The sequence below is a fragment of the Oncorhynchus gorbuscha genome, linkage group LG17 (genome assembly GCF_021184085.1).
Source record: "Oncorhynchus gorbuscha isolate QuinsamMale2020 ecotype Even-year linkage group LG17, OgorEven_v1.0, whole genome shotgun sequence".
Classification (NCBI taxonomy): domain Eukaryota; kingdom Metazoa; phylum Chordata; class Actinopteri; order Salmoniformes; family Salmonidae; genus Oncorhynchus; species Oncorhynchus gorbuscha.
The window spans coordinates 50,691,121-50,714,486 of NC_060189.1; the positions used below are offsets into that span (position 1 = coordinate 50,691,121).

The window sequence follows — 23,366 nt, forward strand, 5'->3', positions numbered from 1 at the left end:
TGATCTAGTAAGGTGGGGGGGGTGTTCATGCTGATCTAGTAAGGTGGGGGGGGGTTCGTGCTGATCTAGTAAGGTGGGGGTGTTCATGCTGATATTATTATATTATTATTATTATATATTATTATTATTATCTAGTAAGGTGGGGGGAGGTGTTCATGCTGATCTAGTAAGGTGGGGGGGGTTCATGCTGATCTAGTAAGGGGGCTGTTCGTGCTGGTCTAGTAAGGTGGGGGGTGTTCGTGCTGATCTAGTAAGGTGGTGGGGTGTTCATGCTGATCTAGTAAGGTGGGGGGTGTTCATGCTGATCTAGTAAGGGGGTGTTCATGCTGATCTAGTAAGGTGGGGGGGATCATGCTGATCTAGTAAGGTGGGGTGGGTTCATGCTGATCTAGTAAGGTGGGGGGGTGTTCATGCTGATCTAGTAAGGTGGGGGGGTTCATGCTGATCTAGTAAGGTGGAGGGGGGTGTTCATGCTGATCTAGTAGGTGGGGGGGTTCATGCTGATCTAGTAAGGTGGGGGGGTGTTCATGCTGATCTAGTAAGGTGGGGGGGGGTGTTCATGCTGATCTAGTAAGGTGGGGGGGGGTGTTCATGCTGATCTAGTAAGGTGGGGGGTGTTCATGCTGATCTAGTAAGGTGGGGGGTGTTCATGCTGATCTACTGAAGTAAGGGGGGTGTTCATGCTGATCTAGTGAGGTGGGGGGGTGTTCATGCTGATCTAGTAAGGTGGTGGGGGGTGTTCATGCTGATCAAGTAAGGTGGGGGGTGTTCATGCTGATCTAGTAAGGTGGGGTGTTCATGCTGATCTAGTAAGGTGGGGGGGTGTTTATGCTGATCTATTAAGGTGGGGTGTTCATGCTGATCTATTAAGGTGGGGGGGGTGTTCATGCTGATCTAGTAAGGTGGGGGGGATGTTCATGCTGATCTATTAAGGTGGGGGGTGTTCTTGCTGATCTAGTAAGGTGGTGGGGTGGTGTTCATGCTGATCTAGTAAGGGGGGTGTTCATGCTGATCTATTAAGGTGGGGGGGTGTTCATGCTGATCAAGTAAGGTGGTGGGGTGGTGTTCATGCTGATCTAGTAAGGGGGGTGTTCATGCTGATCTATTAAGGTGGGGGGTGTTCATGCTGATCTAGTAAGGTGGGGGGGGTGTTCATGCTGATCTAGTAAGGTGGGGGGTGTTCATGCTGATCAAGTAAGGTGGGGGGTGTTCATGCTGATCATCTAGTAAGGTGGGGGGTGTTCATGCTGATCTAGTAAGGTGGGGGGGGTGTTCATGCTGATCTAGTAAGGTGGGGGGGTTCATGCTGATCTAGTAAGGTGGGGGGGTGTTCATGCTGATCTAGTAAGGGGGTGTGTTCATGCTGATCTAGTAAGGGGGGTGTTCATGCTGATCTAGTAAGGTGGGGGGGTGTTCATGCTGATTTAGTAAGGTGGGGGTGTTCATGCTGATCTAGTAAGGTGGGGGGTATTCATGCAGATCTAGTAAGGTTGGGGGTAAGGGGGTGTTCATGCAGATCTAGTAAGGTGGTGGGGGTATTCATGCTGATCTAGTAAGGTGGGGGTGTTTATGCTGATCTAATAAGGTGGTGGGGGTATTCATGCTGATCTAGTAAGGTGGGGGGTGTTTATGCTGATCTAGTAAGGTGGGGGGGGGGTTATGCTGATCTAATAAGGTGGTGGGGGGTATTCATGCTGATCTAGTAAGGTGGGGGGTGTTTATGCTGATCTAGTAAGGTGGGGGGATGTTCATGCTGATCTAGTAAGGTGGGGGGTGTTCATGCTGATCTAGTAAGGTGGTGGGGTGGTGTTCATGCTGATCTAGTAAGGGGGTGTTCATGCTGATCTATTAAGGTGGGGGGGTGTTCATGCTGATCTAGTAAGGTGGTGGGGTGGTGTTCATGCTGATCTAGTAAGGTGGGGGGTGTTCATGCTGATCTATTAAGGTGGGGGGTGTTCATGCTGATCTAGTAAGGTGGGGGGTGTTCATGCTGATCTAGTAAGGTGGGGGGGGTGTTCATGCTGATCTAGTAAGGTGGGGGGTGTTCATGCTGATCTATTAAGGTGGGGGGTGTTCATGCTGATCTAGTAAGGTGGGGGGGTGTTCATGCTGATCTAGTAAGGTGGGGGGTGTTCATGCTGATCTAGTAAGGTGGGGGGGTGTTCATGCTGATCTAGTAAGGTGGGGGGGTGTTCATGCTGATCTAGTGGGGGGTGTTCATGCTGATCTAGTGGTGGGGGGTGTTCATGCTGATCTAGTAAGGGTGGGGGGTGTTCATGCTAATCTAGTAAGGTGGGGGTGTTCATGCTGATCTAGTAAGGGGGGTATTCATGCTGATCTAGTAAGGTTGATCTTCTAAGGTAAGGGGGGTGTTCATGCTGATCTAGTAAGGTGGTGGGGGTATTCATGCTGATCTAGTAAGGTGGGGGGGTGTTTATGCTGATCTAATAAGGTGGTGGGGGTATTCATGCTGATCTAGTAAGGTGGGGGTGTTTATGCTGATCTAGTAAGGTGGGGGGGGGGTTTATGCTGATCTAATAAGGTTGTGGGGGTATTCATGCTGATCTAGTAAGGTGGGGGGTGTTTATGCTGATCTAGTAAGGTGGGGGGGGGTTCATGCTGATCTAGTAAGGTGGGGGGTGTTCATGCTGATCTAGTAAGGTGGGGGGGTTATGCAGATCTAGTAAGGTGGGGGGGTTTATGCTGATCTAATAAGGTGGTGGGGGGTGTTCATGCTGATCTATTAAGGTGGTGGGGTGGTGTTCATGCTGATCTAGTAAGGTGGGGGGGGGTGTTCATGCTGATCTAGTAAGGTGGGGGGGTGTTCATGCTGATCTATTAAGGTAAGTTCTTGCTGGTCTAGTAAGGTGGTGGGGTGGTGTTCATGCTGATCTAGTAAGGGGGGGTGTTCATGCTGTAAGGTGGGGGGTGTTCATGCTGATCTAGTAAGGTGGGGGGTGTTCATGCTGATCTAGTAAGGTGGGGGGGTGTTCATGCTGATCTAGTAAGGTGGGGGGGTGTTCATGCTGATCTAGTAAGGTGGGGGGTGTTCATGCTGATCTAGTAAGGTGGGGGGTGTTCATGCTGATCTAGTAAGGTGGGGGGGGGTGTTCATGCTGATCTAGTAAGGTGGGGGTGTTCATGCTGGGATCTATTAAGGTGGGGGGATGTTCATGCTGATCTATTAAGGTGGGGGGTGTTCTTACTGATCTAGTAAGGTGGTGGGGTAAGGTGTTCATGCTGATCTAGTAAGGGGGGGTGTTCATGCTGGTCCTTCTGTAGCTCAGTTGGTAGAGGGGGGCGTTGTAACGCCAGGGTAGTGGGTTCATGCTGATCTAGTAAGGTGGGGGGGGTGTTCATGCTGTAGAATGTATGCACACATGACTGTAAGGCTTTGGATAAAAGTGTTCTGCTAAATGGCATATATATTATATATTGATCTATTAAGGTGGGGGGGGTGTTCATGCTGATCTAGTAAGGTGGTGGGGGGTGTTCATGCTGATCAAGTAAGGTGGGGGGTGTTCATGCTGATCTAGTAAGGTGGGGGGTGTTCATGCTGATCTAGTAAGGTGGGGGGGGTGTTCATGCTGATCAAGTAAGGTGGAGGGGGTGTTCATGCTGATCTAGTAAGGTGGGGGGGTGTTCATGCTGATCTAGTAAGGTGGGGGGTGTTCATGCTGATCTAGTAAGGTGGGGGGGTGTTCATGCTGATCAAGTAAGGTGGGGGGTGTTCATGCTGATCTAGTAAGGTGGGGTGTTCATGCTGATCTAGTAAGGTGGGGGGGTTCATGCTGATCTAGTAAGGTGGGGGTGTTCATGCTGATCTAGTAAGGTGGGGGGGTTCATGCTGATCTAGTAAGGTGGGGGGGTGTTCATGCTGATCTAGTAAGGTGGGGGGTGTTCATGCTGATCTAGTAAGGTGGGGGGTTTATGCTGATCTAATAAGGTGGTGGGGGGGGTTTATGCTGATCTAAGTAAGGTGGTGGGGGGTGTTCATGCTGATCTAGTAAGGTGGTGGGGTGGTGTTCATGCTGATCTAGTAAGGGGGGGGGTGTTCATGCTGATCTATTAAGGTGGTGGGGGGGTGTTCATGCTGATCTATGAAGGTGATCTATTAAGGGGGTGTTCTTGCTGATCTAGTAAGGTGGTGGGGTGGTGTTCATGCTGATCTAGTAAGGGGGGGTGTTCATGCTGATCTATTAAGGTGGGGGGTGTTCATGCTGATCAAGTAAGGTGGGGGGGTGTTCATGCTGATCTAGTAAGGTGGGGGGTGTTCATGCTGATCTAGTAAGGTGGGGGGGTGTTCATGCTGATCAAGTAAGGTGGGGGGTGTTCATGCTGATCTAGTAAGGTGGGGGGTGTTCATGCTGATCAAGTAAGGTGGGGGGTGTTCATGCTGATCTAGTAAGGTGGGGGGTGTTCATGCTGGTCCTTCTGTAGCTCAGTAAGAGCATGGCGCTTGTAACGCCATGGTAGTGGGTTCGTTCATGGGACCACCCATACGTAGAATGTATACACACATGACTGTAAGTCGCTTTGGATAAAAGCGTCTGCTAAATGGCATATATATTATATATTGATCTATTAAGGTGGGGGGGGGTGTTCATGCTGATCTAGTAAGGTGGTGGTGGGGGGTGTTCATGCTGATCTAGTAAGGGGGGTGTTCATGCTGATCTATTAAGGTGGGGGGTGTTCTTGCTGATCTAGTAAGGTGGTGGGGTGGTGTTCATGCTGATCTAGTAAGGTGGGGGGGTTCATGCTGATCTATTAAGGTGGGGGGTGTTCATGCTGATCTAGTAAGGTGGTGGGGGGTGTTCATGCTGATCAAGTAAGGTGGGGGTGTTCATGCTGATCAAGTAAGGTGGGGGGTGTTCATGCTGATCTAGTAAGGTGGGGGGTGTTCATGCTGATCAAGTAAGGGGGGGTTTATGCTGATCTAATAAGGTGGGGGGGTATTCATGCTGATCTATTAAGGTGGTGGGGTGGTGTTCATGCTGATCTATTAAGGTGGGGGGAATGTTCATGCTGATCTAGTGAAGGTGGGGGGTGTTCTTGCTGATCTAGTAAGGTGGTGGGGTGGTGTTCATGCTGATCTAGTAAGGGGGGGGTGTTCATGCTGATCTATTAAGGTGGGGGGTGTTCATGCTGATCAAGTAAGGTGGGGGGTGTTCATGCTGATCAAGTAAGGTGGGGGGGTGTTCATGCTGATCTATTAAGGTGGGGGGATGTTCATGCTGATCTATTAAGGTGGGGGGTGTTCTTGCTGATCTAGTAAGGTGGTGGGGTGGTGTTCATGCTGATCTAGTAAGGGTGGGGGGGGTGTTCATGCTGGTCCTTCTGTAGCTCAGTTGGTAGAGCATGGCACTTGTAACGCCAGGGTAGTGGGTTCGATCCCCGGGACCACCCATCGTAGAATGTATACACACATGACTGTAAGGCTTTGGATAAAAGCGTCTGCTAAATGGCATATATATTATATATTGATCTATTAAGGTGGGGGGTGTTCATGCTGATCTAGTAAGGTGGGGGGTGTTCATGCTGATCTAGTAAGGTGGGGGGTGTTCATGCTGATCAAGTAAGGTGGGGGGTTTTATGCTGATCTAATAAGGTGGTGGGGGGTATTCATGCTGATCTATTAAGGTGGTGGGGTGGTGTTCATGCTGATCTATTAAGGTGGGGGGAATGTTCATGCTGATCTATGAAGGTGGGGGGTGTTCTTGCTGATCTAGTAAGGTGGTGGGGTGGTGTTCATGCTGATCTAGTAAGTGGGGGGGGTGTTCATGCTGATCTATTAAGGTGGGGGGGTGTTCATGCTGATCAAGTAAGGTGGGGGGTGTTCATGCTGATCAAGTAAGGTGGGGGGTGTTCATGCTGATCTAGTAAGGTGGGGGGTGTTCATGCTGATCAAGTAAGGTGGGGGGTGTTCATGCTGATCTAGTAAGGTGGGGGGGGTGTTCATGCTGATCAAGTAAGGGGTGTTCATGCTGGGGGGGGGGTGTTCATGCTGATCTAGTAAGGTGGGGTGTTCATGATCTGATCTAGTAAGGGGGGTGTTCATGTTGATCTATTAAGGTGGGGGGATGTTCATGCTGATCTATTAAGGTGGGGGGTGTTCTTGCTGATCTAGTAAGGTGGTGGGGTGGTGTTCATGCTGATCTAGTAAGGTGGGGGTGTTCATGCTGGTCCTTCTGTAGCTCAGTTAATAATAATAATAATAATAATAATATATGCCATTTAGCAGACGCTTTTATCCAAAGGGGGTCATGCTGCATCATTCTACATATGGGTCAGTTGGTAGAGCATGGCACTTGTAACGCCAGGGTAGTGGGTTCGATCCCGGGACCACCCATACGTAGAATGTATACACACATGACTGTAAGTCGCTTTGGATAAAAGCGTCTGCTAAATGGCATATATATTATATATTGATCTATTAAGGTGGGGGGTGTTCATGCTGATCTAGTAAGGTGGTGGGGGGTGTTCATGCTGATCAAGTAAGGTGGGGGGGTGTTCATGCTGATCTATTAAGGTGGGGGGGGTGTTCATGCTGATCAAGTAAGGTGGAGGGGGTGTTCATGCTGATCTAGTAAGGTGGTGGGGGGTGTTCATGCTGATCAAGTAAGGTGGGGGGGTGTTCATGCTGATCTAGTAAGGTGGGGGGTGTTCATGCTGATCTAGTAAGGTGGTGGGGGGTGTTCATGCTGATCTAGTAAGGTGGGGTGTTCATGCTGATCTAGTAAGGGGGGGTGTTCGTGCTGATCTAGTAAGGGGGGGGTTCATGCTGATCTAGTAAGGTGGGGGGTGTTCATGCTGATCTATTAAGGTGGGGGGTTTATGCTGATCTAATAAGGTGGTGGGGGGGGGGGTTTATGCTGATCTAATAAGGTGGTGGGGGGTATTCATGCTGATCTATTAAGGTGGTGGGGTGGTGTTCATGCTGATCTAGTAAGGGGGGTGTTCATGCTGATCTATTAAGGTGGGGGGTTGTTCATGCTGATCTAGTAAGGTGGGGGGTGTTCATGCTGATCAAGTAAGGTGGGGGGTGTTCATGCTGATCTAGTAAGGTGGGGGGTGTTCATGCTGATCAAGTAAGGTGGGGGGTGTTCATGCTGATCTAGTAAGGTGGGGGGGGGTGTTCATGCTGATCAAGTAAGGTGGGGGGGGGGGTGTTCATGCTGATCTAGTAAGGTGGGGTGTTCATGCTGATCTAGTAAGGGGGGGTGTTCATGTTGATTTATTAAGGTGGGGGGATGTTCATGCTGATCTATTAAGGTGGGGGGTGTTCTTGCTGATCTAGTAAGGTGGTGGGGTGGTGTTCATGCTGATCTAGTAAGGGGGGGGTGTTCATGCTGGTCCTTCTGTAGCTCAGTTGGTAGAGCATGGCACTTGTAACGCCAGGGTAGTGGGTTCGATCCCCGGGACCACCCATACGTAGAATGTATACACACATGACTGTAAGTCGCTTTGGATAAAAGCGTCTGCTAAATGGCATATATATTATATATTGATCTATTAAGGCGGGGGGGTGTTCATGCTGATCTAGTAAGGTGGTGGGGGGTGTTCATGCTGATCAAGTAAGGTGGGGGGTGTTCATGCTGATCTAGTAAGGTGGGGGGTGTTCATGCTGATCTAGTAAGGTGGGGGGGGTGTTCATGCTGATCTAGTAAGGTGGGGGGGTGTTCATGCTGATCAAGTAAGGTGGGGGGTGTTCATGCTGATCTAGTAAGGTGGGGGGTGTTCATGCTGATCAAGTAAGGTGGGGGGTGTTCATGCTGATCTAGTAAGGTGGGGGTGTTCATGCTGATCTAGTAAGGTGGGGTGTTCATGCTGATCTAGTAAGGGGGGGTGTTCATGCTGATCTAGTAAGGTGGGGGGTTCATGCTGATCTAGTAAGGTGGGGGGTGTTCATGCTGATCTATTAAGGTGGGGGGGTTTATGCTGATCTAATAAGGTGGTGGGGGGTTTATGCTGATCTAATAAGGTGGTGGGGGGGTATTCATGCTGATCTATTAAGGTGGTGGGGTGGTGTTCATGCTGATCTAGTAAGGGGGTGTTCATGCTGATCTATTAAGGTGGTGGGGGGATGTTCATGCTGATCTATTAAGGTGGGGGGTGTTCTTGCTGATCTAGTAAGGTGGTGGGGTGGTGTTCATGCTGATCTAGTAAGGGGGGGGTGTTCATGCTGATCTATTAAGGTGGGGGGTGTTCATGCTGATCTAGTAAGGTGGTGGGGGTGTTCATGCTGATCAAGTAAGGTGGGGGGTGTTCATGCTGATCAAGTAAGGTGGGGGGTGTTCATGCTGATCAAGTAAGGTGGGGGGTGTTCATGCTGATCTAGTAAGGGTGGGGGGTGTTCATGCTGATCAAGTAAGGTGGGGGGGGTGTTCATGCTGATCAAGTAAGGTGGTGGGGGGTGTTCATGCTGATCTAGTAAGGTGGGGTGTTCATGCTGATCTAGTAAGGGGGTGTTCATGCTGATCTAGTAAGGTGGGGGGTGTTCACGTGCTGATCTAGTAAGGTGGGGGGATGTTCATGCTGATCTATTAAGGTGGGGGGGTGTTCGTGCTGATCTAGTAAGGTGGTGGGGGGTGTTCATGCTGATCAAGTAAGGTGGGGGGTGTTCATGCTGATCTAGTAAGGTGGGGGGTGTTCATGCTGATCAAGTAAGGTGGGGGGGTGTTCATGCTGATCTAGTAAGGTGGGGTGTTCATGCTGATCTAGTAAGGGGGGGTGTTCTTGCTGATCTAGTAAGGTGGGGGGTGTTCGTGCTGATCTAGTAAGGTGGGGGGTGTTCATGCTGATCTATTAAGGTGGGGGGTGTTCATGCTGATCTAGTAAGGTGGTGGGGTGTTCATGCTGATCTAGTGTGGGTTCATGCTGATCTAGTAAGGGGGTGTGTTCATGCTGATCTAGTAAGGGTGTGTGTTCATGCTGATCTAGTGGGGGGGTTCATGCTGATCTAGTAAGGGGGGTGTGTTCATGCTGATCTAGTAAGGGTGTGTGTTCATGCTGATCTAGTAAGGGGGGTTGTTCATGCTGATCTAGTAAGGGGGGGTGTTCATACTGATCTAGTAAGGGGGGTTCAAGCTGATCTAGTAAGGGGGGGTGTTCATGCTGATCTAGTAAGGGTGTGTGTTCATGCTGATCTAGTAAGGAGGGGGTGTTCGTGCTGATCTAGTAAGGTGGTGTGGGGTATTCATGCTGATCTAGTAAGGTGGGGGGTGTTTATGCTGATCTAATAAGGTGGTGGGGGTATTCATGCTGATTTAGTAAGGTGGGGGGGTGTTTATGCTGATCTAGTAAGGTGGGGGGTTCATGCTGATCTAGTAAGGTGGGGGGTGTTCATGCTGATCTAGTAAGTGGTGTGTGTTCATGCTGATCTAGTAAGGAGGGGGTGTTCATGCTGATCTAGTAAGGTGGTGGGGGGTGTTCATGCTGATCAAGTAAGGTGGGGGAGGGTGTTCATGCTGATCTAGTAAGGTGGGGTGTTCATGCTGATCTAGGGGGGGTGTTCATGCTGATCTAGTAAGGTGGGGGGTGTGTCATGCTGATCTAGTAAGGTGGGGGGATGTTCATGCTGATCTATTAAGGTGGGGGGGGGTGTTCGTGCTGATCTAGTAAGGTGGTGGGGGGTGTTCATGCTGATCAAGTAAGGTGGGGGGGTGTTCATGCTGATCTAGTAAGGTGGGGGGTGTTCATGCTGATCAAGTAAGGTGGGGGGTGTTCATGCTGATCTAGTAAGGTGGGGTGTTCATGCTGATCTAGTAAGGGGGGTGTTCGTGCTGATCTAGTAAGGTGGGGGTGTTCGTGCTGATCTAGTAAGGTGGGGGGTGTTCATGCTGATCTATTAAGGTGGGGGGTGTTCGTGCTGATCTAGTAAGGTGGTGGGGTGTTCATGCTGATCTAGTGTGGGGGGTTCATGCTGATCTAGTAAGGGGGTGTGTTCATGCTGATCTAGTAAGGGGTGTGTTCATGCTGATCTAGTGGGGGGTTCATGCTGATCTAGTAAGGGGGTGTGTTCATGCTGATCTAGTAAGGGTGTGTGTTCATGCTGATCTAGTAGTTGGGGGGTTGTTCATGCTGATCTAGTAAGGGGGTGTTCATACTGATCTAGTAAGGGGGGTTCAAGCTGATCTAGTAAGGGGTGGGGGTGTTCATGCTGATCTAGTAAGGGTGTGTGTTCATGCTGATCTAGTAAGGTGGGGGGGTGTTCATGCTGATCTAGTAAGGTGGTGTGGGGTATTCATGCTGATCTAGTAAGGTGGGGGGTTTTATGCTGATCTAATAAGGTGGTGGGGGTATTTATGCTGATTTAGTAAGGTGGGGGGTGTTTATGCTGATCTAGTAAGGTGGGGGGGGGTTCATGCTGATCTAGTAAGGTGGGGGGTGTTCATGCTGATCTAGTAAGGGTGTGTGTTCATGCTGATCTAGTAAGGAGGGGGTGTTCGTGCTGATCTAGTAAGGTGGTGGGGGGTGTTCATGCTGATCAAGTAAGGTGGGGGAGGGTGTTCATGCTGATCTAGTAAGGTGGGGTGTTCATGCTGATCTAGTAAGGTGGGGGGGTTCATGCTGATCTAGTAAGGTGGGGGGTGTTTATGCTGATCTAATAAGGTGGTGGGGGTATTCATGCTGCTGTTTATCTGATCTAGTAAGGTGGGGTGTTCATGCTGATCTAGTAAGTTCATGCTGATCTAGTAAGGTGGGGGGTTCATGCTGATCTAGTAAGGTGGGGGGTGGCTGATCTAGTAAGGTGGGGGTGTTCATGCTGATCTAGTAAGGTGGGGGGTGTTCATGCTGATCTAGTAAGGTGGGGTGTTCATGCTGATCTAGTAAGGGGGGGGGTGTTCATGCTGATATTATTGGGGGGTTCATGCTGATCTAGTAAGGGTGGGGGGGGTGTTCATGCTGATCTAGTAAGGTGGGGGGTTCATGCTGATCTAGTAAGGGGGGTGTTCATGCTGATCTGGGGGTGTTCATGCTGATCTAGTAAGGTGGGGGGGTGTTCATGCTGATCTATTAAGGTGGGGGGTGTTCATGCTGATCTAGTAAGGTGGGGGGTGTTTGATCTAGTATTCATGCTGATCTAGTAAGGTGGGGGGTGTTCATGCTGATCTAGTAAGGTGGGGGTGTTCATGCTGATCTAGTAAGGTGGGGGGGGGGTGTTCATGCTGATCTAGTAAGGTGGGGGGGTGTTCATGCTGATCTAGTAAGGTAGGGGTGTTCATGCTGATCTAGTAAGGGGGGGTGGTGTTCATGCTGATCTAGTAAGGTGATCTAGTAAGGTGGGGGGTGTTCATGCTGATCTAGTAAGGTGGGGGGGTGTTCATGCTGATCTAGTAAGGTGGGGGGGTGTTCATGCTGATCTAGTAAGGTGGGGGGTGTTCATGCTGATCTAGTAAGGTGGGGTGTTCATGCTGATCTAGTAAGGGGGGTGGGTTCATGCTGATCTAGTAAGGTGGGGGGTGTTCATGCTGATCTAGTAAGGTGGGGGTGTTCATGCTGATCTAGTAAGGTGGGGGGTGTTCATGCTGATCTAGTAAGGTGGGGGGTGTTCATGCTGATCTAGTAAGGTGGGGGGGTGTTCATGCTGATCAAGTAAGGTGGGGGGTGTTCATGCTGATCTAGTAAGGTGGGGGGTGTTCATGCTGATCTAGTAAGGTGGGGGTTCATGCTGATCTAGTAAGGGGGGTGTTCATGCTGATCTATTAAGGTGGGGGGTGTTCATGCTGATCTATTAAGGTGGGGGGTGTTCATGCTGATCTAGTAAGGTGGTGGGGGTGGTGTTCATGCTGATCTAGTAAGGAGGGGGGGGTGTTCATGCTGGTCCTTCTGTAGCTCAGTTGGTAGAGCATGGCGCTTGTAACGCCAGGGTAGTGGGTGTTCATACTGAATCTAGTAATGACTGTAAGTCGTGATAAAAGCGTGTTCTAAATGGCATATATATATATATTGATCTATTAAGGTGGGGGGTGTTCATGCTGATCTAGTAAGGTGGTGGGGGTGTTCATGCTGATCTAGTAAGGTGGGGGGTGTTCATGCTGATCTATTAAGGTGGGGGGGGTGTTCATGCTGATCTAGTAAGGTGGGGGGGTTCATGTGATCATAAGGTGGGGGGGTGTTCATGCTGATCTAGTAAGGTGGTGGGGGGTGTTCATGCTGATCAAGTAAGGTGGGGGGTGTTCATGCTGATCTAGTAAGGTGGGGGGTGTTCATGCTGATCTAGTAAGGTGGGGGGTGTTCATGCTGATCTAGTAAGGTGGGGGGGTGTTCATGCTGATCTAGTAAGGTGGGGGGTGTTCATGCTGATCTAGTAAGGTGGGGGGTGTTCATGCTGATCTAGTAAGGTGGTGGGGGGTGTTCATGCTGATCTAGTAAGGTGGGTGGGGGTGTTCATGCTGATCTAGTAAGGTGGGGGGTGTTCATGCTGATCTAGTAAGGGGGGGGTGTTCATGCTGATCTAGTAAGGTGGGGGTGTAAGGTGGGGGGGTGTTCATGCTGATCTAGTAAGGTGGGGGGTTCATGCTGATCTAGTAAGGTGGGGGGTGTTCATGCTGATCTAGTAAGGTGGGGTGTTCATGCTGATCTAGTAAGGTGGGGGGGTGTTCATGCTGATCTATTAAGGTGGGGGGATGTTCATGCTGATCTATTAAGGTGGGGGGTGTTCTTGCTGATCTAGTAAGGTGGTGGGGTGGTGTTCATGCTGATCTAGTAAGGGGGGGGTGTTCATGCTGGTCCTTCTGTAGCTCAGTTGGTAGAGCATGGCGCTTGTAACGCCAGGGTAGTGGGTTCGATCCCGGGACCACCCATACGTAGAATGTATGCACACATGACTGTAAGTCGCTTTTGATAAAAGCGTCTGCTAAATGGCATATATATTATATGTTGATCTATTAAGGTGGGGGGTGTTCATGCTGATCTAGTAAGGTGGTGGGGGGTGTTCATGCTGATCAAGTAAGGTGGGGGGTGTTCATGCTGATCTATTAAGGTGGGGGGTGTTCATGCTGATCTAGTAAGGTGGAGGGGGTGTTCATGCTGATCTAGTAAGGTGGTGGGGGGTGTTCATGCTGATCAAGTAAGGTGGGGGTGTTCATGCTGATCTAGTAAGGTGGGGGGGTGTTCATGCTGATCAAGTAAGGTGGGGGGGTGTTCATGCTGATCTAGTAAGGTGGGGGGTGTTCATGCTGATCTAGTAAGGTGGGGGTGTTCATGCTGATCTAGTAAGAGGGGTGTTCATGCTGATCTAGTAAGGTAAGTTCATGCTGATCTAGTAAGGTGGGGTGGGTTCATGCTGATCTAGTAAGGTGGGGGGTGTTCATGCTGATCTAGTAAGGTGGGGGGTGTTCATGCTGATCTAGTAAGGTGGGGGGTGTTCATGCTGATCTAGTAAGGTGGGGGGGGTGTTCATGCTGATCTAGTAAGGTGGGGTGGTGTTCATGCTGATCTAGTAAGGGGGGGTGTTCATGCTGATCTAGTAAGGTGGGGGGTGTTCATGCTGATCTAGTAAGGGGGGGTGTTCATGCTGATCTAGTAAGGTGGGGGGTGTTCATGCTGATCTAGTAAGGTGGGGGGGTGTTCATGCTGATCTAGTAAGGTGGGGGGGGTGTTCATGCTGATCAAGTAAGGTGGGGGGGGTGTTCATGCTGATCAAGTAAGGTGGGGGGTGTTCAGCTGTAGTAAGGTGGGGGGGTGTTCATGCTGATCTAGTAAGGGGGGTGTTCATGCTGATCTAGTAAGGTGGGGGGTGTTCATGCTGATCTAGTAAGGTGGGGGGTGTTCATGCTGATCTAGTAAGGTGGTGGGGGTGTTCATGCTGATCTAGTAAGGTGGGGGGTGTTCATGCTGATCTAGTAAGGTGGGGGGTGTTCATGCTGATCTAGTAAGGTGGTGGGGGGTGTTCATGCTGATCTAGTAAGGTGGGGGGGGGTGTTCATGCTGATCTAGTAAGGTGGGGGGGGTGTTCATGCTGATCTAGTAAGGTGGGGGGTGTTCATGCTGATCTAGTAAGGTGGGGGTGTTCATGCTGATCTATTAAGGTGGGGGTGTTCATGCTGATCTATTAAGGTGGGGGGTGTTATGCTGATCTAATAAGGTGGTGGGGTGGTGTTCATGCTGATCTAGTAAGGTGGGGGTGTTCATGCTGATCTATTAAGGAGCATGGTGTTCATGCGCTAGTAACGCCAGGGTAGTGGGTTCGATGCGGGACCACCCATACGTAGAATGTATCACACATGACTGTAAGTCGTTCTTTTGATAAAAGCGTCTGCTAAATGGCATATATATTATATGTTGATCTATTAAGGTGGGGGGTGTTCATGCTGATCTAGTAAGGTGGTGGGGGGTGTTCATGCTGATCAAGTAAGGTGGGGGGTGTTCATGCTGATCTATTAAGGTGGGGGTGTTCATGCTGATCTAGTCTGGTGGGGGGGGTGTTCATGCTGATCAAGTAAGGTGGGGGGTGTTCATGCTGATCTAGTAAGGTGGTGGGGGTGTTCATGCTGATCTAGTAAGGTGGGGGGTGTTCATGCTGATCTAGTAAGGTGGGGGTGCTGATCTAGTAAGGGGGGTGTTCGTGCTGATCTAGTAAGGTGGGGGGGTGTTCATGCTGATCTAGTAAGGTGGGGGGTGTTCATGCTGATCTAGTAAGGTGGGGGGTGTTCATGCTGATCTAGTAAGGTGGGGGGTGTTCATGCTGATCTAGTAAGGTGGGGGGGTGTTCATGCTGATCTAGTAAGGTGGGGGTGTTCATGCTGATCTAGTAAGGTGGGGTGTTCATGCTGATCTAGTAAGGTGGGGGTGTTCATGCTGATCTAGTAAGGGGGGGGTGGTGCTGATCTAGTAAGGTGGGGGGTGTTCATGCTGATCTAGTAAGGTGGGGGGGGTGTTCATGCTGATCTAGTAAGGTGGGGGGTGTTCATGCTGATCTAGTAAGGTGGGGGGGTGTTCATGCTGATCTAGTAAGGTGGGGGGTGTTCATGCTGATCTAGTAAGGGGTGGGGGGGTTCATGCTGATCTAGTAAGGGGGGGTGTTCATGCTGATCTAGTAAGGGGGGTGTTCATGCTGATCTAGTAAGGGGGGGTGGTGTTCATGCTGATCTAGTAAGGGGGGGTGTTCATGCTGATCTAGTAAGGGTGTGTGTTCATGCTGATCTAGTAAGGTGGGGGTGTTCATGCTGATCTAGTAAGGTGGTGGGGGTGTTCATGCTGATCTAGTAAGGTGGGGGGTGTTCATGCTGATCTAGTAAGGTGGTGGGGGTGTTCATGCTGATTTAGTAAGGTGGGGTGTTTATGCTGATCTAGTAAGGTGGGGGGGGTTCATGCTGATCTAGTAAGGTGGGGGGTGTTCATGCTGATCTAGTAAGGGTGTGTGTGCTGATCTAGTAAGGTGGTGGGGGGTGTTCATGCTGATCTAGTAAGGTGGGGGGGGGTGTTCATGCTGATCTAGTAAGGTGGGGTGTTCATGCTGATCTAGTAAGGTGGGGGGGTGTTCATGCTGATCTAGTAAGGTGGGGGGGTGTTCGTGCTGATCTAGTAAGGGGGGATGTTCATGCTGATCTAGTAAGGTGGGGGGTGTTCATGCTGATCTAGTAAGGTGGTGGGGGGTGTTCATGCTGATCAAGTAAGGTGGGGGTGTTCATGCTGATCTAGTAAGGTGGGGGGTGTTCATGCTGATCAAGTAAGGTGGGGGGTGTTCATGCTGATCTAGTAAGGTGGGGTGTTCATGCTGATCTAGTAAGGGGGGGGGGTGTTCATGCTGATCTAGTAAGGTGGGGGTGTTCATGCTGATCTAGTAAGGTGGGGGGGTGTTCATGCTGATCTAGTAAGGTGGGGGGGTGTTCATGCTGATCTAGTAAGGTGGTGGGGTGTTCATGCTGATCTAGTGTGGGGGGGTTCATGCTGATCTAGTAAGGGGGTGTGTTCATGCTGATCTAGTAAGGTGTGTGGTGATCAGTGGGGGGTTCATGCTGATCTAGTAAGGGGGTGTGTTCATGCTGATCTAGTAAGGGTGTGTGTTCATGCTGATCTAGTGTAGGGGGGTTGTTCACACATGATCTAGTAAGGGGGTGTTCATACTGATCTAGTAAGGGGGGTTCAAGCTGATCTAGGCATGTTCATGCTGATCTAGTAAGGGTGTGTGTTCATGCTGATCTAGTAAGGTGGGGGTGTTCATGCTGATCTAGTAAGGTGGTGTGGGGTATTCATGCTGATCTAGTAAGGTGGGGGTTTTTATGCTGATCTAATAAGGTGGTGGGGGTATTTATGCTGATTTAGTAAGGTGGGGGGTGTTTATGCTGATCTAGTAAGGTGGGGGGGGTGTTCATGCTGATCTAGTAAGGTGGGGGGTGTTCATGCTGATCTAGTAAGGGTGGGTGTTCATGCTGATCTAGTAAGGTGGGGGGGGGTGTTCATGCTGATCTAGTAAGGTGGTGGGGGGTGTTCATGCTGATCAAGTAAGGTGGGGGGGGTGTTCATGCTGATCTAGTAAGGTGGGGTGTGTTCATGCTGATCTAGTAAGTGATCTAGTAAGGGGTGTTATTCATGCTGATCGTAAGGTGGGGGGTGTTCATGCTGATCTAGTAAGGTGGGGGGTGTTCATGCTGATCTAGTAAGGTGGGGGGTTCATGCTGATCTAGTAAGGTGGGGGGTGTTCATGCTGATCTAGTAAGTGTTCATGCTGATCTAGTAAGGAGGGGGTGTTCATGCTGATCTAGTAAGGTGGGGGGGTGTTCATGCTGATCTAGTAAGGTGGGGTGTTCATGCTGATCTAGTAAGGTGGGGGTGTTCATGCTGATCTAGTAAGGTGGGGGGGGTGTTCATGCTGATCTAGTAAGGTGGGGGGTTCATGCTGATCAGGGGTTTCGTGCTGATCTAGTAAGGTGGGGGTGTTCATGCTGATCTAGTAAGGTGGTGGGGTGTTCATGCTGATCTAGTAAGGTGGGGGGTGTTCATGCTGATCTAGTAAGGGGGGTGTTCATGCTGATCTAGTAAGGGGGTGTTCATGCTGATCTAGTAAGGTGGGGGGTCATGCTGATCTAGTAAGGTGGGGGGTGTTCATGCTGATCTAGTAAGGTGGGGGGTGTTCATGCTGATCTAGTAAGGTGGAGGGGGGTGTTCATGCTGATCTAGTAGGGTGGGGGGGTTCATGCTGATCTAGTAGGGTGGGGTGTTCATGCTGATCTAGTAAGGGGGTGGTGTTCATGCTGATCTAGTAAGGGGGTGTTCATGCTGATCTAGTAAGGGGGGGGGTCATGCTGATCTAGTAAGGTGGGGGGTGTTCATACTGATCTAGTAAGGTGGGGGGTGTTCATGCTGATCTAGTAAGGTGGAGGGGGGTGTTCATGCTGATCTAGTAAGGTGGGGGGGTGTTCATGCTGATCTAGTAGGGTGGGGGGTTCATACTGATCTAGTAGGGTGTTCATGCTGATCTAGTAAGGTGGGGGGTGTTCATGCTGATCTAGTAAGGTGGGGGGTGTTCATGCTGATCTAGTGAGGTGGTGGGGGTGTTCATGCTGATCTAGTAAGGTGGGGGGATCTAGTAAGGTGGGGGGGTGTTCATGCTGATCATGCTGATCTAGTAAGTGGGGGGGTTCATGCTGATCTAGTAAGGGGGGGTGTTCATGCTGATCTAGTAAGGGGGGTGTTCATGCTGATCTAGTAAGGGGGGTGTTCATGCTGATCTATTAAGGGGGGGATGTTCATGCTGATCTATTAAGGTGGGGGGGTGTTCATGCTGATCTAGTAAGGTGGTGGGGGGTGTTCATGCTGATCTAGTAAGGGGGGGTGTTCATGCTGATCTGTAGCTCAAGAGGGGTTCAGGGTAGTGGGTTCTGATCTAGAAGTACATGACTGGGTGATGTTCATGCTGATCTAGTAAGGGGGGGGTGTTCATGCTGATCTAGTAAGGGGTGGGGGTGTTCATGCTGATCTAGTAAGGGGGGGGTGTTCATGCTGATCTAGTAAGGTGGGGGTGTTCATGCTGATCTAGTGGGGGGTGTTCATGCTGATCTAGTAAGGGGGGGGTGTTCATGCTGATCTAGTAAGGGGTGGTGTTCATGCTGATCTAGTAAGGGGGGGTGTTCATGCTGATCTAGTAAGGTGGGGGGTGTTCATGCTGATCTAGTAAGGGGGTGTTCATGCTGATCTAGTAAGGGGGGTGTTCATGCTGATCTAGTAAGGGGGGGTGTTCATGCTGATCTAGTAAGGTGGGGGGTGTTCATGCTGATCTAGTAAGGTGGGGGATGTTCATGCTGATCTAGTAAGGGGGGTGTTCATGCTGATCTAGTAAGGTGGGGTGTTCATGCTGATCTAGTAAGGTGGGGTGTTCATGCTGATCTAGTAAGGGGGGTGTTCATGCTGATCTAGTAAGGGGAAGGGGGTGTTCATGCTGATCTAGTAAGGTGGGGGGGTGTTCATGCTGATCTAGTAAGGTGGGGGAGGTGTTCATGCTGATCTAGTAAGGGGGGGGGTGTTCATGCTGATCTAGTAAGGGGGTGTGTTCATGCTGATCTAGTGGGGGGGGTTCATGCTGATCTAGTAAGGGGGGTGTTCATGCTGATCTAGTAAGGGTGTGTGTTCATGCTGATCTAGTAAGGGGGGTTGTTCATGCTGATCTAGTAAGGGGGGGTGTTCATGCTGATCTAGTAAGGGGGGGTGTTCATGCTGATCTAGTAAGGTGGGGGGGTGTTCATGCTGATCTAGTAAGGTGGGGTGTTCATGCTGATCTAGTAAGGGGTGGGGTGTTCATGCTGATCTAGTAAGGTGGGGGGAGGTGTTCATGCTGATCTAGTAAGGGGGGTGTTCATGCTGATCTAGTAAGGGGGGGTGTTCATGCTGATCTAGTAAGGGTAGTGTGGGCTGATCTAGTGTGTTCATGCTGATCTAGTAAGGGTGTGTGTTCATGCTGATCTAGTAAGGGGGGTGTTCATGCTGATCTAGTAAGGGGGGTGTTCATGCTGATCTAGTAAGGGGGTGTTCATGCTGATCTAGTAAGGGGGGTGTTCATGCTGATCTAGTAAGGGGGGGGTGTTCATGCTGATCTAGTAAGGGGGGGATCGGTGTTCATGCTGATCTAGTAAGGGGTGGTGTTCATGCTGATCTAGTAAGGGGGGCTGATCTAGTTGGTGTTCATGCTGATCTAGTAAGGGGGGGGTGTTCATGCTGATCTAGTAAGGGGCGGTGTTCATGCTGATCTAGTAATGCTGATCTAGGGGCGGTGTTCATGCTGATCTAGTAAGGGGGGTGTTCATGCTGATCTAGTAAGGGGGGTGTTCATGCTGATCTAGTAAGGGGGGGTGTTCATGCTGATCTAGTAAGGGGGGGGTGTTCATGCTGATCTAGTAAGGGGGGTGTTCATGCTGATCTAGTAAGGCGGTGTTCATGCTGATCTAGTAGGGGGGGGGGTGTTCATGCTGATCTAGTAAGGGGGGGGTGTTCATGCTGATCTAGTAAGGGGCGGTGTTCATGGGGGGGTGTTCATGCTGATCTAGTAAGGGGGGTGTTCATGCTGATCTAGTAGGGGGGGGGGGTGTTCATGCTGATCTAGTAAGGGGGGTGTTCATGCTGATCTAGTAAGGGGGTGTGTTCATGCTGATCTAGTAAGGGGTGTGTTCATGCTGATCTAGTAAGGGGGTGTGTTCATGCTGATCTAGTAAGGGGGTGTGTTCATGCTGATCTAGTAAGGGGGTGTGTTCATGCTGATCTAGTAAGGGGTGTGTTCATGCTGATCTAGTAAGGGGTGTGTTCATGCTGATCTAGTAAGGTGGGGTGTTCATGCTGATCTAGTAAGGGGGGCGGTGTTCATGCTGATCTAGTAAGGGGGTGTGTTCATGCTAGTTTTTTAACAGTGTTTGTTTTTCTCCAGCGGATGAGGATGAGGACAAGGAGGATGATTTCCGCGCTCCGCTCTATAAGACGGTGGAGATCCGGGGCATCCAGGTCAGGATGAAATGGTGTTCCACCTGCCGCTTCTACAGACCGCCCCGCTGCTCACACTGCTCTGTGTGTGACAACTGTGTGGAGGTACGCACACACACACACACACACCATCTCACATCAACATGCAGCTGGACGGGGTCAACATCACGTATCCTCTAAAGCAGGGCTCTCCAACCCTGTGCCAGGGAGAGCTATCGTCCTGTAGCTTTTCACTGCAACCCTAATCTAGCACACCTGATTTGACTAAGTACCTGGTTGAGAGGCTAAATCAGGTTCGTTACAAGTGTCGTGAAAACCTACAGGAAGGTAGTTCTCCAGGAGAGCCCAGCTCTTAAGAGATGCATTTGAACAAACCTGTGGGATTCAACCCACTGTTGTCTAAGGTCAATATAATAGCCTCCACTATCCTATGAGACCAGAGAGGCGACCACCCTTGCAGGTGGAGGGGGGCACCCGAGAAACAAAGAGTTGGACGCTCTGGCGCAAAGCTCTCGTCCTCTCCAAGTAAAAGTGCAACACGCGTACTGGGCACAAACAGTGGAGACTGACTTCTACTGTCAGTGTTTCACATATAACAGAGCAAATCTCGCACTGTCCCGTTTTAACTTTGTACAAATGGCTCTAACTCACCCTTTTTGCTCCTGCCCCCCCCCCTTCCCCCTCTCTCTCTCTCCTCTTCTCCAGGACTTCGACCACCACTGCCCGTGGGTGAACAACTGTATCGGCCGGAGGAACTACCGCCACTTCTTCCTGTTCCTGCTGTCCCTGACGGTCCACATCATGGGAGTGTTTGGCTTCGGCCTGCTCTACGTCCTCTACCACACACAGCAGCTGGACACGGTCCACTCTGCCGTCACGTATCCTGTACATAGGTGTTGGGATGTCCGACAAGCCACAAGTCTGGGCCTCGGGGGTGAGGGTTAGTGTGTGTTTTGTTGTGAGAGTGTGTGCGGTTGGATGTGTAGTTTGGTTCATGTGTGTGTTTTTGGGGCGGTAGATTCCTGCGTTTCCGTCTGTCGGACGGACGGGTATGTCTCCCGAGTATTTCATTTTCAACACTTTTTTTTTTTCTTTGGGGGTCTATGCCTGCGTCCCGAATGAGCGCTGGTCAAAACGTAGTGCACTATGTAAGGAATAGGGTGCCATTTGCGACATGCCCGGTGAGTGTGTTATTTGGCGTCTCTGTTGCCTCCTTAACCCCTGGTCTCTCAGTATGGCAGTGATGTGTGTGGCTGGTCTCTTCTTCATCCCGGTGGCTGGTCTGACTGGCTTCCACATGGTACTGGTGGCCCGCGGGAGAACCACCAACGAACAGGTACAGTACACACACACCGGGGGAGAACCACCAACGAACAGGTACAGCACACACACACACACACCAGGGGAGAACCACCAACGAACAGGTACAGCACACACACACCGGGGGAGAACCACCAACGAACAGGTACAGCACACACACACACACACACACACACACACACACACACACACACACACACACACACACACACACACACACACACACACACACACACACACACACACACCGGGGGAGAACCACCAACGAACAGGTACAGCACACACACACACACACACACACACACACACACACACACACACACACACACACACACACACGGGGGAGAACCACCAACGAACAGGTACAGCACACACACACACACACACACACACACGGGAGAACCACCAACGAACAGGTACAGCACACACACACACACCGGGGAGAACCACCAACGAACAGGTACAGCACACACACACACACACCAGGGAGAACCAGAACAGGTACAGCACACACACAACGGGGGGAGAACCACCAACGAACAGGTACAGCTCACACACACACACACACACACACACACACACACACACACACACACACACACACACACACACACACACACACACACACACACACACACACACACACACACCGGGGGAGGACCACCAACGAACAGGTACAGCACACACACACACACACACCAGGGGAGAACCACCAACGAACAGGTACAACACACACACACACCGGGGGAGAACCACCAACGAACAGGTACAGCACACACACACACCGGGGGAGAACCTCAACGAACAGGTACAGCACACACACACACACACACACACACACACACACACACACACACACACACACACACACACACACACACACCAGGGACAAACCACCAACGAACAAGTATAACACACACACACCAGGTATAACTGTCCCTTTTTAAAAGTGTCTTAGTTGCCAAGAGGCTGGACCCAAATCCGGCAGCCCCCTGGACTAGAATTGACCCTGCAATTGCAAAGATTAGCTGTCATCACAGAAATAGTGAGAGAGATGCTCATCCCCTTGGAAAACAAAGACCGAGATCAAAACCAAAACAAAGTTTATTTGTCATGTACACAGGACACAACAGGCGCTTGCCTTGTTCATGCCCCTTCTCCTTGAAGAGATACGTAAGACCCCTTGTTTACGTCAGATCCAGCACTCCGGCCCAGCCCGTCCCGACCAGTCACACCTAGTTATCTGACGCGGTTGTTTCCTGTCGCGCACCTCTGAACCGTTGGTGTGCGTTTGTGTTGATGTTGTTCCTAAAGGCCCAAAACATTTAATCTCTACAACGGCCCCACGATAATCCTCCAAAATGTAACCCCCCCCCGCTATCCCTCCCTCCATCCCTGTCTCCCTCCATCCCTCCCCTGAATGCAGATGTACGGGTCATCATCTCATCGAGGAGAGAGAATAATCCTCTGTCCTCCTCTCCCTCACCCCTCCCTCCCTCTATTTCTCCCCCATTTTTATTTTTGGCACTCGACACTCCATGTTTGATGTTTACACTTTAAATATGTCGTGTTGATGAATGGATGATGTCTTGGGGAAAATGAATAACCTATTTTTATTTATTTATTCTGTCATCTTTCTCTCTTGTATCTCCTTTTCTCTCCCGTCTCTCTCCCTTCTGTCTCTTTCTCTCTCTCTCCTGTCTCTCCCTCTCTCCCCCGGTCTCGTTCTCTCTCCTTTCTCTCTTTCCCCCTCTCTCTCTCTCCCTCCTGTGTCTTTCTCTCTCCCTCCTCTCTCCTTTCTCAGGTGACGGGGAAGTTTAGGGGAGGAGTGAACCCTTTCACCAATGGCTGTTGGAAGAACGTTTCTCATGTGCTCTGCAGCTCCCAAGCCCCCAGGTCTCTCTCCCTCTTGTATCATCGTTGTCTATGGATTTACAGTATGCTAATAGTGTACATCTGGTTGTATTACTATCCGTTCAAACAGTGTGTTGAGCTGCAGTCATCCCTGCATGCTAGTAGGGGTTTGATTGACGCCCGAGACTGGGTTCTTCATAGAGCTGGATAGAGGACTCTAGGTGGACATTTCCATTGAGGGCTTCCGACTTTTTACAGTAGTCAACTGGGTGGGATTTCCT

General features: G+C 50.5%; 1 pseudogene across 1 annotated transcript in view; it reads left to right on the plus strand.

Moving 5' to 3' along the window:
* Window positions 1-23,366, plus strand: part of LOC124001697 — a 55,741-nt pseudogene that overhangs the window by 20,855 nt on the left and 11,520 nt on the right. Inside the window, exons 4-7 of the transcript XR_006832841.1 lie at window positions 19,859-20,016; window positions 20,617-20,789; window positions 21,145-21,247; window positions 23,036-23,127. The product of XR_006832841.1 is annotated as a palmitoyltransferase ZDHHC5-A-like (transcript). The remainder of the gene's footprint in view (window positions 1-19,858; window positions 20,017-20,616; window positions 20,790-21,144; window positions 21,248-23,035; window positions 23,128-23,366) is intronic.